Source organism: Pipistrellus hanaki (assembly GCF_964339955.1).
Source record: "Pipistrellus hanaki genome assembly, chromosome: 2".
In the NCBI taxonomy this organism is placed as follows: Eukaryota; Metazoa; Chordata; class Mammalia; order Chiroptera; family Vespertilionidae; genus Pipistrellus; species Pipistrellus hanaki.
The window spans coordinates 20,486,051-20,500,906 of NC_140504.1; the positions used below are offsets into that span (position 1 = coordinate 20,486,051).

Below are 14,856 nucleotides of genomic sequence, written 5' to 3' on the forward strand. Positions count from 1 at the left end.
CTCTAGTTTAGTCTCTATGAAGACTGTACCTCAGAATACAATATAAGCATGAACCATTTTGTGGACAAAATTACCAATTTATAAGACATCTAATAATTTTTTTTCCCTGAAACTACTAAAATTCCAATCCTTGTTAAAAATGAAAAATATAATGCCCTGGCCGGTATTTCTCAGTGGTTAGAGTGATGGCCCATGCACTGAGGGATCTCAGATTCAATTACCGGTCAAGGCCATATACCTGGGTTGTGGGTTCAATCCCTGCCCCCTGGTTTAAAGCACATGTGGGGGACAACCAGTTGATGTGTCTCTCACATCAATGTCTCAATCTCTCTCTCTCTCTCTCTCTCTCTCTCTCTCTCTCTCTTTCTCTCCCTCTCCCCTCCCCACCCCTCTCCCTCTGTCCCTTTCTCCTTTTCTCTCTTCCTCTCTCCCTCTTTCTCTCTCCCCTCCCTCCCACTCTCTTTGAAAAGCAATGGGAAAAAAATATCCTATGGTGAGGATTAACAAAAAAAAAAGAAAAAGAAAAAGAAAAGAAAGAAATATAGAAAGAGCTTACATTTAATTGCAAAAGGTATGGAAAAGAGACTAATGATAATTATGTGTTTTTATACAAACTTGTTTTCACATTCTAAATAAATGCTAGTGTTCTTTTTCTTTAGCTGTCAGTGCCCAGTATGAACTTGGGTTTGTATGGTTTTTATTCTAGATATATAAAATTTTAGTGACTTTAAGAAAAAAATTACAGTTTTTTATTTTATTCTTTGTATAACTTGTAAGTTGTAAAAGCATTATCACCCTTCTGAAAAGCATACTGTAGTGGTCCAGGCAAGAATATGGGTTGTCATTGGGCCCATCAGTAATTCTCCAAAGAGCTTGAACTAGGTGTTTTTTCTCAGCATGACTGACATTCCTCATCTATAAAATAGTGAAAATATCATGACCCACTCTAATTATGTATAACTCCAGTGTTCCTCTGTGGTAAGTAGCTTGAGTACAGAAACTAGAACTGCAAGAGATTTGTATTTTAAAGCTACATTTTTTATAGGAATAGAGAATTGGTTATCTTTTTAGTTAATTAACTAAACTTTAGTCCCTGCAGGAACTTCATGACTATTTGCCCTTCTTGCTGATTTCCAGTATGATTCATTTTAATGTATTAACTTCGCTTACCTGCGTTCCTATTGAAGACTACAATATTACCACATACGCCAAATCAAATTTAATGAAAAAGACACATAGAACACCATCAAACACATCACCGAGATGAGGCCTTCTTTGGTATCCTAATATAATGAGTCTATAAAACAGAGCACTACCTTTCATGTCACTGGGAAATGATAACAATTTGGACCTACATGAAGCCTCAAAGTGTTTTTTGAAATGTTGATTTTGTGTAAAATGATGAGTACTAATAATACAAGTTGGATTTTCATTTCTGAGGTGAGTACATTCTCAGGGAAAATGGAATAAGGAAACTTTATCCTGGCACTCCTTAATTAAGACGATGAGATACATAAGGATATAAGGATAGGACACATTTCAGCATCCGAGCCTGTGAAATGAGGATACCAATAGTGGACTTGCCTGCTGTGATTTTTTTTCAGCAAAATTACCTGAAAGAAAGCCATTCATAGGAAAAGTTCACCATTTATGCCAATGTAACATTTTGGCATGGTAGCCATCTAAATGAAATGAGCAAATAGTTGCATGGATGATGATTAAAAAGCTACATCCTAATTTCAATGTTTGTACTCCCTCTGTACTTGAACTACTATGGCCAATAGACCCCATTCCAACTCTTCCCCAGTTTTCCCAGATTCCCCTCCCTGCCAAGACCACAAGAAGTCCTACTTGCTGTGCACAGTTAGTGACCTAACTGACTTCTTCGGTCAGATTTACCCACTTTTTAACCTTGGTTTTAGATACCTAGCTTGGGCCAGGCACGGTAAGGGAAGTTGGGTATAAAAGGCTTAGTTGTGAAGCCCCAGCATGTATATGACATAAGAGATACAATACTTAGTAGCAGAGGAGAGGACATGGTTGCAAGAAGAGAGACATTACTCCCAAGTTATAAAATCAAGGAGGGCTCACTGGAAGAATTCACAACTGGGCGAAGATCTGAAAGGATAAGAAAGCTGCTGAAGCTACAAGAACTCACATCCATCCACGTCCTTCCTCCTGATGGCTGCTCTTGGAGGCTGGGACCCTTTCCTGAAAGACCCGAGTGGCCCTTCCCTCTCCATCATTTTAGAAATTCAGGCATAATTTCAGGTTCCTGGTCACTCTGGCATTCTCTGGCCATTCCTTCCTCTTGGTGGGGAATTGGCTGACTCAGCTTACTCTTCATTTGGCCCCTAGCATCAGCAGTCTGGCATCACCCACTGCTTGTCAGCCAAGACGCCATGAGCCGAGATGTGCAGTGGCACCTGAAAGGAAACTTTCACTACCTCTAAGAATGAACTGCATCTACCAGTGAGGCCTTGCCTGGCGCTGTGGACAACTGTGTGTTGCCTGACACTCCTTGTCTTTCTACTGTATGTTACAGAAAGTATCAGTTTGGAGTGAAAGACACAGTTCACTTGCCTGTGGTTAGATTCTTCCACAAATTTCCTTTGGTTTTGGCAACAAGTGAGCAATCTTTCAGTGAGCAAAGAATATAAGGGAACAAAAGCTAGAAATGAAACAAGACATTGGGATATTTTTGGTCACTAAACTATGGATGAATTGATCTAGAAGTCTTACACCCATGTTACTCCTTTCCCCCCTTTCCCACCCCTTAATTTCCTTGTGCATGTTATTACAGAAGAGATTTTAAATCAGCTCTTGGCTGTTACTCAATTGATGCCATGCTTGAATTACTTAGAAAATGTTTGAATGCAATCCTTTGGAACTCCCTTATGGAATAACAGAAAAACAAATCATCTTGATCTGAGTCTTGACAGCAAAACAGGAATAAAAGTGGAAGTAAGAAAGAACACTGAATTCTCAAATCATCTTCATCTTTTACCACAGGGATGAACATCAATATATCAGCTCTGTTTGGTGGTTTGTTTTTTGTTTTTTTCTAAATCAAAGAAAATGTTCTAATATATTTCTAAGTTATTTTTGCTATTATTATATCCCCATGATCTAGTTCAAGTCTGACACCAAAGAAGGCTTTCAATAAATGTGGGTTTTTTTATGAAAAAAAAGTGTATTTCTTCATGTCAAATGGGCAGTCTATTGAACAGTCTGGTTATTTAAATTACTCAAGCTATTTGGAGCCAGTGCAAAAATAAATAAGTGTCTGGGTATATATCTAAAATAATTACATTATGTTAAGTGAAGTAATCTTAATTATAAAAAGACAGGTACTTTATGATTCTACTTGTATAAGATTCTTAAAGTAAGTAGTCAAAATCATAAATAAGAAAGTATAATGGAGAAAAAGGTGGATTATTTAAGGAGTATAAAGTTTCAGTTTTACAAGATGAAAACAGTTAAGGGAATTGATGGTAGTGATGGCTGCACAACAATGTAAATATATTTAAAACCCTGAACTATACACTTAAAAATGGTCAAGATGGTAACTTTTATGTGTGTTTTACCACAGTAAATATATGTAAATATGTATACATGTATATAAGATAAATAAATAGATGAGGTTTATAACCCAACTAAAGGCCTGATGTACGAATTTGTGCACCAGTGGGGTCCCTCCGCCTGGCCTGAAGGATTGGGCCAAAACTGGCTCTCTGACCTCCCCTGAGGGGTCCCAGAATGCAAAAGGGCACAGGCCAGGCCAAGGGACCCCATGATCAGAGCCTTGAGAGAGACACAGGAGGTTGGCTAGCCGGAGAGGGACCTCGGTGCTCCAGGGCATGTCCAGCCCATCTCGCTCAGTCCCAATTGGCCAGGCCCCAGCAGCAAGCTAAGCTACTGGTCGGAGCGTCTGCCCCCTGGTGGTCAGAGTATGTCATAGTGAGCGGTTGAGTAGCCTTAGCATATCGTTAGCGTATCGACCAGACTCTTTGCATATCAGGCATTTATTATATAGGATTAGTTTGGTTTCTCTGATTTATATCTCCAAATGTCTCTGAGCTGACAGAGACCTTTGGAAGGGCACAGAGTACATAGGGACTAATGGGGGGCTAGACTCTAAGCAAGAATCTTACTGGTCCTATCCTTGCCCAAACTTACTTTCTGGTTTAATTTTTTTATTGTATAAATAAAACTTCAAATGATGTGGACGTGGTCATTCAGGGTCGCCCTAATGTCTCCTGTGGTTGCTCTCTGTGTAAGCTACAGGTCAATTTTCAAGGAATAAAGGCTACCAACACTATAAGACAACACTTTAAACTAACAGTGTCCCATTTTATTTTTAGGTCTCTAAAAGGAATGGCAAAATGATCCTGCTGCAGTTCTCAGAATGATGAACTGAATTGACCCTCTCGTATTCGTATCTTGTAACATGGTCCTCAGGCTTAAGTCCCACAGAGTAAAAAACCTAGCATACTGCAGGCTCCCTTTGTAATCTTTGAACACCTAAAACCCTATAGTCTATCTACCTGTGCATGTTCCTCAAAAATTATAAACATAAAATAGAATTTAAAACATAAATATTTGAGAAATAAATGTTTTCCAAATACCAGCACAATAGGTTGAATAACTATATTAAAATTTGAGTAGATTTTTTTAAAGCAAATTCTATAACTGGATTATTTAGCCTCGTGGATTTTCTCATTTTTTACTATAGTAATTGACCTGAAGAAGATAACTCAGGATAACTTATTAATAGTTTGAAAAAAAATGCTTCTTTTGAATAGCTGTGTAGGAAGTAAAAATGGAAAGTCATCCAAAATTATAATCTCTGATAAATATAATTTTCTCCGTGTTGAAATATTTCATTTTTTAAAATATTATACCCTACCATAGAGCATAATTAGCATCCAAAGTCATGTGCTACTTAATAGTTTTTGGATCAAAAGCACTGGAACCTTCAAAGAGAAAACCATTTTAATATTAACAGTTGTTCTCCAACAACCACACTTGCATTTCAAAAATGATGTGGGCTGTTTTCAGCAAAGGTGCTCAGAGACTTTTAAGTCACCCACCTTCTTTAAAATTAATTAGAGGTCCAATGCACAAAATTCATGTAAGAGTGGATCAACTGAGAGACTTGTATACATGCATATAAGTACAACCAATGGACACAAAACTCTGGGGAGGGGGGGTATTTATGGGGGGGGGGCAATGTTAAATTATGTACACAGATAATAAATGAATAAAAAATTAATTAATTAATTTTAAAAAAAAAAAAGAGAGAGAGTAGGCCTTCCTTCCCCCCACTGCAGGCACCGGCTTCCCTCTAGCACCCGGGACCTGGGTGTCCCTCTGGCCATCAGCCAGTACCTGGGCTTCCCTCAACAGCCCTGGTTTCATCTGGAAGGACATCCAGTCTAATTAGCATATTATGCTTTTATTAACTTCTAAAATGGTTATATGCAAATTTATCCTAACAGCAGAACAACTTCTAGACCAGTCACTGAGGCCCACTGACCACCTCTTGGTCCCTTTCCCTGGCTGGCAGGCTCTGATCTGATGGCCATTCGCGACTAGTGCAGGAACAACTGACCTCTCAGTCCCTTTGCCCGACTGTCAGGCACTGATCACCCGATGGAAAACAGGGGAACGGGGTGGGGGGTGGGGAGGAGTGAGGCCAGCTGCAGGCAGCTGAGGAAGATGGTCCTGATTGCAGGCCAGGCCTAGGGACTGTACCCACACATGAATTTTGTGCACAGGGCCTCTAGTTATAGATTAGAGAAGGTGACAAGTGATTGGTAAATAGATTAGCATTCACCACAGCCTAGAAAATCCCAGGACTTGATTTCTATTTGAGGTTCTTAACTCAGCCTTCCACTTTCTAAGGATTTTTATCTTACCAATAGTGGCCCGATGCACGAAAATTGTGCAAGAGTAGGCCTTCCCCAGGTTGCTGGCACTGGTTCCCTCTGGCACCTGGGACCCTGGCTTCCCTTGCAGCCCCTGCTTCATAGGGAAGGATGTCTGGTCTAATTAGCATACTACTTTTATTATCCTGCTATAATAACTGCATTATAATTCCCAAGAGACATTGTTAATTAATTCTAAATCCCTTTGAACGTCATTTACAGAGACCTTAAAACATTTCAAAGGAGTTATTAAAATATTGTGTGTTTTCTCTTATTTTTTGAAAAACCTACCTTACAATTCCCACAACCTCTAACAAATATCTCTTCTTTTACTAACAAAGGCTGTGTGGATTTGAAATTTATTCTTTTAGAGTGAAAAAAAAATGCAATATAATTTAAATATTAGTAAGATGAGTTGGATTCCAGTTCAGGTGTGCATTTTCTAAATTAAACATAAATGAACACCACTTTACTAAACTAATGCCCTTTCTGCTCATTACTTCAACCTGTTTTCAATATTCATTTATATATTTTCTCAAAATTATATAATTTAAACATTATAGCAATTGGTCATGTATAATTTATTAAATCTGCTCATTTGCTAACCTTGAATAAATACATGCAATACCTGATAAAAGGATACACAGAATAAGAGTTACATCATGAATTCAGCTTTTTACATGATGTTTTCCGTGTTTTTGTGACTTGGGTTTAATGTTTTCATTGGAAGAGGAAAGTTACATTCCTCATATGCAACCAGTTTGTAAACAAACCAATGCCCGCCCCTCCTCTCCAGTGGCTGCTTTGTCCTTCCGCCTGGTGGCACATCCTTCCCAGCCTTTCCCTGTTTCAACAACTGCATCTCTGGAGATAGTGACACATGGCTCTCTGTTGAGACCATGAGAGCACATTGGTCTGCCGTTAACTCTTTCCCTAAATATATGCCTTGGATAATTTTCCCAATGGTGCTTTATTCTTTTTCATGGCTGTATAGATTCCTAAAAGTGGACATGCTGGGCTACAGGAAATGTACCTTTCACACATAAACTAGTCAATAGCAGCAACCATAAGTAAACTTTCAAATAGGTGATTTCATGCAACAGAGACAGAGAAGCTCAAACCTCAGAGGGAAGGTAGGGGAGGGTGGGGGAAAGAGGAAGCGATCAACCAAAGGACTTGTATGCATGCATATAAGCATAACCAATGGACACGGACACCAAGAGGGGTGAAGGCATAAATGGGGGGGGGGGGGCGGGCAATGGGGAGATAAGGATACATTTGTAATACCTTAATAAAATAAAATAAAACAATTGTACCAATCACTTCAAAGTACTTAAAAACTAAAAAGTTGTTTTATGATTAGAGCATATTGTATGTAGCTAGTTCTCTCCGTCATCCCTTCAGAATTATTCTTCACTTTTTTTTTTTTTTTTTTTCTCTGCAGTGCTCCAGGAATCTGACCTATAAGTTGGCATCACCCAGTTTTCCTTGCCCTCTGCTTCTGGTTAGGTCAGCTGATAGGAGGCGCTGGTGGGAAAACAGAGGAAGAAGGAGAGGAAATGGGTATCTGTACACCCCCCCCCCCCCCGGGCCACATGTCCCTTGTGGCTGCTTTACCAAGGCCACAACTCTGGTAGGCATGCCCCTCTCCCAAGGACACTGCTCTCACCATGTTGTAGTAGCAGCTTCTCCTTCTGCCCCTCGGATCTGGAGGCAGTTTCCTAGAGCTACTAGCCTGGCCCTGCTCACAGCCCTGCATGGGATGCCTTCATTAACCTTTTGAGTATGTAATCTGTTTACTGCCAGGACAGCCACTGATAAAATTATTTCCAGGGCAGTGTATCAATTGGGATTAATTAAGAACACCAGTTAGTTTTTCCTAAACAGTGACAAAAGCAGCAGCAGTGATCATTGGCTTAAATAAGAAAAATGTTTATTTCTCTCTCAAGAAAAAGTCCCTTAAAGACAGGTCTGGTGGGTTCATACATCCGGAACCCAGACCCGGGGTCCATCATTCTTGGTAGGTGGTTCCCACTGCATGGGGCAGTGTGGCTGCTGAAGCTGAAGCCCTCACGCTCACTTTCCACATGCCTGCCTTCCAGGCAGCATGACGGGTGTGCTCCCTTCTAAGAAGACTCTGCCCAGCCTGTGTAGTTCAGTGGTTGAACATTGACCTATGAACCTGGTGGGTCATGGTTCGATTCCTGGTTAGGGCACATGTCCCGGTTTCTGGCTCAATCCCCAGTGTGGAGCAAGTAGAAGGCAGCCGATCAATGATTCTCTCCCGTCATCAATGTTTCTATAGCTCTCTCCTCCCTTTCTCCTGAAATCAATAAAAACATGTGCGTGTTTTTTAAAAAGAAGACACACATTAAAATTAAAGGGTACTTGGAAATCTATACCTCATTAACTAGAACTTAGTCAAATGACTATCTCCCTCGCCCCACCCTGTTGCAAGAGAGATTGGGAAATGTAGTATTTCAGTTAATCATAGCAGAAAACATTCTGATAATTATGAATCATAAGATAATATTTCCTTTAAAAAAAATAGAGCAAAATCCTGAAGAAACCTAGCTATATAGCACATCTACCCATTCAAATGTTCATTAATTCTGAAAGCTATGGTGTTGGCTGGCATATTCCCTCTCTCAGCTCCCAGTGGCTACCAGACAAGCACCTTTGAACGAGATTATATTAAGCAGTAACGATAGCTGTGTGTGGACACATTCCAGGTGGAGTAAGTGGCATTTAGTCTCTCAGAATCCTAGTCTGCTCGGCTCTCTGTTCCAGGCCCATACTGATCAGTTAAGAGTGGTTTTCTGATCCTAAATACTAGTATATATAATTTAGAGATCTGGCATGAATGTTTCCGCTTGTTTTTAAGTCATAAAGGTATGATATCTTGGGGTGAGAGTCCAGGGGGAAAGAGACAAGTCATCAATTTAACTCCAGTGCCTCATCATCTTCTCTTTCATTTAAGTAGTTTCCATGTCTTTATTCGATGTTTCGTCCTTTAGAGGCTTATAAAAAACACCACCGTTCATTGATCTTATATTGTAAGCACATGGAAAATGCTCAATTCCATTCTGATTCTACATTTGTCAACCAGCCTTTGATCAATGATTTCTGTCTCCACCAGCAGGGTCTTCCTGTCAGCAAGTATTTTCATTTACTAAAGATTGATTTAACCAAGTGTATGATCTCACATCGGTGAAGCAATGCATTTGAATTTTTTCAGCCTGCTCTTGTTTCTGAAGAGCCATGAGAAAGCATCTCAGGTGAATGACAGGCACATTCTGGCTCTCTCTGGCTCTGGAAGAAAAGATTGAAAAGGCCAATTTGTCAAGGAAATGGATCAGCTAGAAATTAGGAGCCATTGCCCCAACTAGTAAAGAGGCACATTTGCCTGGAGCATGCTTATATTTTTGGGAAGCAAGTGAGCTGGCAGGAAGGTGCAGGGTCCAACAAGGGACACAAATAAGAACCCCAACTCCAACATATAAGCCACAAGTAGCAATATGTTAAACCCATTGGGATGGCTTTAAAACATGACTGCAAATTCTTTGATACTTCTCTCATTGAGTAGTGGGGTCTATGTCCCCTTCCTTGAATCTGGAATATTCTTAGTGACTTGCTTGTAACCAACAGAATTCACCAGTGGCACATCATAACTTCCAAGGCTAGTTCAGAGATACCCACCCCTGGAGCCCTAAGCTGCCACGTAAGATGACTACTCAGGGGCTGCCCAATTGTACTAGTAAGAAAACTAAGGCACATGGAGAGTCTGCACGTTGGTATTCGAGCTGACAGTCCCAACAGCGGTGCCAGTTACCAACCAGCCTGTGAGTGAAGACTCCTCCACCCAGGGTCTCCCAAGCTGAGGCCCTTAGAGGTACACCATCTTCATTTCCTTGTGAACCTTGGAGCATAATCAAAAAGTTCTTTTTTTATTATTCATCCTCAACCCAGGATATTTTTCCATTGATTTTTTTAGAGAGAGTGCAAAGGAGGGAGAGAGACAGAGAAACATCAATGTGAGAGAGACACATCCATTTGTTGCCTCCAGCACGTGCCCAGACCAGGGCCAGGGATTGAGCCTAGAACCAAAGTGCATGCCCTTTACTGGAATTGAATCCAGGTCCCTTCCATCCATGGCCTGATGCTCTATCCACTGAGGCAAACTGACTAGGGCTCAAATGGTTCTTTTATACCACAAAGTTTTGGGTGCTTTATTGCACAGCAATAGTGACCAGAACACTAATCCTATTGAGTCACTGGAAACCTGTTTGAACCACGTACTGACAAACACTGATGTTTATTGGAGTTATTCTGAAAGCTGGGTGATGGCCACTGCTGGTAGAGAGGCTGCATGACATTATGCTGTTAATATGAGGTATAGAATTGACCTCCTGACCTCTTTTCCATGACCTAGTAAACAGGAATCCTTCTCTTGCAGAGGTCCTTTGTGGGTTAGAGTTAATGTGCATAAAACACTCAGCATATTGTCTAGCAAAGAACCAGAATCATTTTCTTTTTTAAAAAACTTAAAAACAGTAAAGCTATAATTTCTGAATTTTACACTTCCTGTCATTTCACTTAGAATTAAAATTACAATCTTACCAGTGAATTTATTTTATAAAATCAACTCACCAAATGCAGATAAGTTGGACAGACAAATCTATAAAAGTGTTTGGGTAAAATGATAGATATAATTAGAAAATGAGAGCACCACGTAAAAACAAATGCAGAGTTATTTAGCACCTTTAGCTCAAAACCAGCATTTCCTATAGAGCTGACTGCCATGAGTGAGATTGAATGAGCTGTAATCATCAAAATGACATAATTAAGAAAGAAAATTAATTCCTAAAGGAAATCACTGTAGATCTCATTAGTTTAGGAAGAACCCACCTTAGGATTTAATTAAAAATAATATTTATTCCAAATAAATGAGTGCTGGCAGGTTTCTGTGGAATCCGTAATCTTGGCCATGCTAAATCTCTTCTTATATTAAGGCAGACATCATTAATCTCATGTGAGATGCCCTCCAGTCTGACAGCCCTCGCAGCACTGGGGCGATTCTTGCTGCAGCCTTTTTATCTTCACAAAGGAGTTATAACTCATGCAGATACCTCATGTAAAAAGGTCCAGGCAATTAGAGACATCACTCTGAGATCCACACTGGCATTTTATCCTGTTAGAAAGCAACTCATAATGAGTTTGGTCTCAAATGGAGGCCGACATATCAACTCTACCATCAAATTAACAGTGATATTTCATTGGTTTACTTATTTCTACCATTCTTTGTTCCAGAAAAGTATCAAGTGTTCTATAAACACATATTCATGGAATATAGCCAAATAAAGGAAATTTCAACAGTGAAGAAAATAGGGCAAAGGAGAGAATGAGAGCAGAAAAGGTAGGAAGACGTTACAAGGAATGAGGTTAATATCCAAAGTGCATAGTGTAAAGTAATGAAATTCTGTAAAGTTAACACACTTTCTAACTTGGCATGTAATTGCTGGCTATGTAATGATTAATTTAGGAAGTTTGGTTCTGTCCCTATTCTTACTATTAATGTATCTATGTATATATTAAGACTGAACAACCAGGAGCGGTTGACCAGTGGCTATGATATGCACTGACCACCAGGGGGGCAGAAGCTCAATGCAGAAGCTGCCCCCTGGTGGTCAGTGCGCTCCCACAGGCAACCTCTGAAAGCCCGTCCCCCCAGCCAGCCATCTTCCTGTGGCCCCCTGCCCTGGCCAGCTAACCTCCATGGCTCTTTCCCCCCAGCCAGCCAACCTGTGGCCACTCCCCTCAGCCGCCCTCCCCCCCCCCCCCCCCCCCCCCCGCATCGGCCCAAATCAGGGGGCCAGCAGACCAACCTCCCACAGTCCCTACCCCATGCTGGCTGGCCCCCCTGATAGGCCCTGATTGGGGGCTGGCTGGCTAACCTCCCAGGTTCCCCTCAGCTGGCCAGCCCCCTGATAGACCTCAATCGCTGGCCAGGCCAAGGGACCCTACCCATGCACAAATTTGTGCACCAGGCCCTAGTAAGTTCCTAAAAGATGTATGCACTGTGTTGAATAGTGCAGTCCCATGTCTCCCAGGAACCTGGGAATGTGACCTTATTTGAAAGGGCCTTAGAGATGAATCTAGTTAAGATGAGGTCATACTGGATTGGAATGGCCCCAAATCCAGGGACTAGTGTCTTTATAAGAGAGGGAGATTTGGATTCAGACATCAGACACACAGGGGAGAAAGCCACTTGATGACTGATAACAGGCAGAGAGTGGAGGGATAGAGGGACAAGCCAATGAACACCGAAGCTTGTCGGCTAGAAAGAGGCAAGGGCAAAAAATTCTTCCCTAGAATTCAAGGGAAGCGTGGCCCTGCCCACAGCTTGACTTCTAACTCCAGCAATGTGAGAGAATAAATTTCTGCTGCTAAAGCCACCCACTTTGTGGTGCTGTTATGACAGCCTTAAAAAAATGAATATAAACAATTTTTCCTAAGAACCTACAGTACCTGCCCAGGATAAAACATATAAAGGTTTTGCCGAAACCGGTTTGGCTCAGTGGTAGAGCGTTGGCCTGCGGACTGAAAGGTCCCGGGTTCGATTCCGGACAAGGGCATGTACATGAGGGCACATCCCCAGTAGGAGGTGTGCAAGAGGCAGCTGATCAATGTTTCTCTCTCATCGACATTCCTAGCTCTCTATCTCTCTCCCTTCCTCTCTGTAAAAAAATCAATAAAATAAAAAAATAAAAATAAAAAAAACATATAAAGGTTTGAAGGGAAAACAAGAAAGGAAAAGAAGTGAAATTCTAAAAATGATGCCTAATAACTTTTTGTTTAAAACCTACGGCTCGCCGAAACCGGTTTGGCTCAGTGGTAGAGCGTCAGTCTGCGGACTGAAAGGTCCCAGGTTCGATTCCGGTCAAGGGCATGTACATTGGTTGCGGGCACATCCCCAGTGGGGGATGTGCAGGAGGCAGCTGATCGATGATTCTCTCTCATCGATGTTTCTAGCTATCTATCCTTTTCCTTTCCTCTCTGTGAAAAATCAATAAAATATATTTTTAAAAAAATAATAATAAATAAATAAATAAATAAAACCTACGGCTCTCCTGTACATGCTGGCTGGTGACAAAATGAGTAACCAGTAAGCACGTGTCTATTAAATAGTAAGGGAATAAACAATCTGGGAAGCCTCAGTTGCCTCGAGCTTAGCAGATTGCTTTTATATGGATAAACAGGCTTTATTGCATACATTAGAGGCTAATATTTTTAAAGCCCTGCAGGGAGGACAGTGTTCAACAAATACAAAATGGGGACGCAAGCATTTTAGAGCTCAGGCAAGGTGATTTCAGATCCACTTTCAGCCTGGACAGAATTAGGAAGGTAACGTAATACGCAGAACCGGATAAGCTTGCACCACCCTTCTGCCGATCTGATGAAAGCAATAGTTTGTCATCTAAATACCCTGCCCCAGTGAAACTGCTGCCGGGTGGCCCTGACATTTTAAGATGCGGACAGCCAGCGATGAGGTGGTGCCTGGTGCCCCCTCGCAAAAGCTTCTGCGAGGAGTCGGAGCACCTCCCATCTCTCCCAACTCGGGTTCTCCGTCAGCACAGTTTTGAGTTACACTCAGAAGCCCAATCCTGGCTGTGACTGGGTTCGGGTGTTCTTTCAGGCCATGAAAACACACTCCCAGTAACTGGATCACAGGCTCAAAGCCTGCGGGCCAGATTCAGCCCAGAGGCTGGTTTTGTTTGGCCTGTTCGGATATTTTGTTTTTAAATAATTGCTAACTTTAAAATAATTGGGAGTTGCCATGTGAAATTCCATATTGCCAGCAGCCATGAATTTCCACAGGACAACCACCGGGAGTGGAATAGCTGGGATCAAGTCCCCTCCAGTGCCTAGTAGTCCCCACCCCTCCAGGTGTCCCTGGTTGTACAGACAGCACAGGGGTAAGAGCAGGCTCTTGGTCCGACTCTAGGTTTGACCTTGAGCAAGGTCTCTTCTCTGAACTTGACTTCCTCTCTGGTCAAATGGACATAATTATACTGCCTATCTCCTTAGATTGTTAGGGGGGGGTTAAGGTAATTAAAACACAAAGCACTTGGGGCAGTGCCTGTCACATGGAAACTCAATACATATTTGTTTTTATTTTGATGATTATTAATTCTTATCCTCTTATCTATCCCATTTCTCTCACCTTTATTACTCGAGTACCTCTCGGTGGTATTTATGCTTGTGACTCCAGCTCTAAGTGAGACCTCACCTTCAATGTACTCAATGGGGCAGCAGGGTGATACTGGGGTATTCATTAAGAGCCCAGATTCTACAGCCTGGCTTCCAGTCCCAACTCTTCTACTTCCTAACGGTATGCCCTTAGACAAATTATTAAACTCTCAAAAGCCTGGGTTTACCTCTGTGACATAGTAATAGAACTGTTCTGAATCAATGTGCCTAGCACTTAGCTCTTATTATTGAGAACTCACAGCAGGCCACAGTATTCTCCTGCCAACCAGAAGCCTCATGCCTGACTGCCTCAGTTTCCCCCAACAGGCTGCCAGGGCCATTCAGCAGTATGAGCCTGTTTCGAGGCTGTATCCCCAGGGGGTTTCCTGATCCAATGGAGAAATGAATTAGAAGGAAACCAGGTAAAGCTTGGAGACACGCATTATTTTCTCCCTGTTGCCCCTTTGTTACCTAAAAACGTGAGCCCCAGATTGTATTAAAACTTGCATGCCCTTGAAATTCAGAACAACTCTGCTCAAATGGAAGCAGATTTCCCCCCGGCCATTTCAAATAGTAAAAGCATCTAAGCCTAATGACAAAGGGATGAAGGCATTCAAAGTTCTTGGTGTTTTCCGAAATAATTTTCTCGTTCTCTAGACTTCTCAAATGATTGCCT

The 14,856-nt window shown here is 41.5% G+C and overlaps 1 long non-coding RNA gene across 1 annotated transcript in view; it reads right to left on the reverse strand.

Annotated features, from left to right (window-relative positions):
* The window catches only part of LOC311618477, a 384,318-nt gene that overhangs the window by 169,586 nt on the left and 199,876 nt on the right, over positions 1 to 14,856 (reverse strand). The gene's annotated exons all lie outside the window — the stretch shown is intronic.